The following is a 2,788-nucleotide window of genomic DNA, read 5'->3' on the forward strand; positions in this document are numbered from 1 at the left end:
TTGAAAATATTTTGTGTGACAAAACGCTGCTCTTCATGGATTAATTCCCTAAAACAAACATCCAATGAGGAAGGCGGTTCATGATTCATCAAGTGGGAATGAACATCCAAGGAGAGATATGGGTCACGATTCATCAAGTGGGAGTGAACGCTCTCAAAATCAGAGTGTAACTTCATAAAAAATTGATCTCGCTTGCTTTGCTCATGAACTTGTTGAATTACAAAGAAGGATTCAACAGGCATTTTGTCATAAACAATATTTTTAAATTCAATCATAAGTTCTGAAATTTAGAAAAATAATCCTGAACAGAAAGACCTCCTTGAGAGTAATTAACAATTTCATACTCTATGTGAAAGCGTAGGACACTGTTATCCTGGTTATAAATCTTTTGTAAATAATCCCACATGGCTTTAGCTGTCTTTTAACGCCTGAGATTAAGAAAAATAAGAGGTACAATTGACCCTAAAATCCATGTCATCACCCGAGCATCTTCAATCATTCATTCACCTAACTTTGTAGGATCACTAGGAGCAGAATCGACTCCATCTATATGGCCCCATAATTCTTTTCTGATGACAAATAACTGAAACTGAAACTCCCATGATAAAAAATTCTTTCTAGTGAAACGAACACTGAATGATTCAAACTGGTATGAAGTCATATATATGCAAACTAAAAACACTGACTCAAAAACAACCAAAATGACCAAGATCAAAGTCCAAGGTGTTAATTGCCCAGGAAAAATCAACAAAAAATCAAAATTTTCAAAACAATTGAAAGGAACCACAAATGAACTCTATGAAATAAAACAGCCAAGAGAAGGCTCTAATACCATGTCAAGTATGGACCTTGAGCCTAATTCAACCTCAAAACCTAGCCCATGAAGGGAGGACTGCCCAAATCCATATAAATAAATCACTAGTCCATTTTCAAATCAATGTGGAACTTTTACCCACTCTAACAGTCCCAAGCTTTCAATGATTCTTACTCCAAGACATTGAAGAAATGACACAGATGTCTTTCTTGTTAAAACTTTACGGTATTTACTACATTATTTTTTGATCTAATAATGATCTTAGTAGCAGGATTTTGAAAGAAAATGGCATGAAAAACTGTAGTGTTGCAAGTACATTTAATCATTTTTACCCATAAACCTGCTAACATGTTTTGTAACATGATCCAAAGGTTGCGATAAAACCTTCTCCGGAGAGGAAAAATTTCTTGGAGGTCATAGGTGAAAACGGTGACATCTATGTCAAACTCACCAACACATTAATTCGAGGCAAACTAAAATTTGATGGAAAACTGACAAGAGGAAAGAATGAGTAATTGATCTCAATTCATCGATTCTAGTTAGAAATTGTGATTAAAATATCAATGTATCCATATGCTTGCAAGCCTTGCATACACGTCAAGTTTAAAAGAACATATCTTGCACATCGCTAAAACTCATTTTTCTCTCCTGATTTTCAATCTCAATCTCGTTCCTAGTAGAGTGTGTATGTCTGTGTTCTTGTACAAGTATAGAAGAGTTCACACATAGGAAAATTCAAGATAATGATAACATTGGAAGTGTCTAATGATTCTATTCACTGGAACATAATTCCTGATGCGTGACTTGAATGATTGACACAAGTCTCATGTTTGTCCAAATCAGCAATCTCAAAATCTCCAAGTCTACTATGGTAACTCTGGTAAGGGATTAAAAGAATAGAGATACGAATGAGACATGAAATCCAAGCACTTGAAAATATATGACCTCACTACAAAAAAAGCCTCAATTTATCGGGGTTATTTTATCAATTTATGGTGGTTTATGGCCCCCGCAAATTAAATTACGATGGTTTTAAAAAATGCCACAGTTAACCTTGCCACGAGTATATTTGCAGCGATTCTTATAAACCTCCACGACACCCGCCACAATATGACTTTTAAATTTGTGGAGGCTTTTACTATCAATTTGTGATGATTTAGAACCTTCACAATATGATCTCAATATTTTAAAAAACAGATTTGTGTGAGTTTATAACTGTCGTGATATGAGATCAATATCATATACTTCTAATTTATGAAGGCTTTCATCTGCCACAAAGCATCATTTTTAAAATTAAAAAAATGTGAAATATGATTTACATCAAGTTTTCAAAATAATAGGAATCAATAATTTTACTAACTAATATATTCAACATAAATCAAATTTCATCAAACAAAGTAATATTAATAAGCTTCACAAGTCTAAATTCATGTTAAATTGATGTAATACGAACTTGTGTATAACTTGAATATTACAATTTTAAATTCTTAAGAATCGACATAGTTTCAAATCAAATAAACATTAAAATGTAAGCATTTTCTTGGCGATTTGAGTTGTAGACTTGTAGTCACTCAATCCTTATTTATGACGAAGTGAGCTCAATATCTGCATTCAACTGAAACAATTAAAAATTTATAAATGATTAGAAAATATATATTGATGTACATATATTTGTGTACATCTTGATTAAAAAAATATAACATTTGTCTCAAACACAAGTTCATACATAACTTTGCTTTTGACAAATATATATTTATTAACCTTCTATTCTAAGTTGGTCCATGTTCTTGTTTGCTAATGAAAATGTTTATTTTGGCCGAAATATAAATTTCGTCTAACAAATGAAGGGAGGAATGAGGGGAAAAGAGGTGGGATCTGGGTGCTTGTACGTGGGAGGAGTGGGTTAATAATTAGATTGATTTTTAATTTTTTGGGGAAATTTTAATATTTAATAGTTTTAAATTTCTTTATTTT

The sequence above is a fragment of the Capsicum annuum genome, unplaced genomic scaffold (genome assembly GCF_002878395.1).
Source record: "Capsicum annuum cultivar UCD-10X-F1 unplaced genomic scaffold, UCD10Xv1.1 ctg5345, whole genome shotgun sequence".
Taxonomy (NCBI): domain Eukaryota; kingdom Viridiplantae; phylum Streptophyta; class Magnoliopsida; order Solanales; family Solanaceae; genus Capsicum; species Capsicum annuum.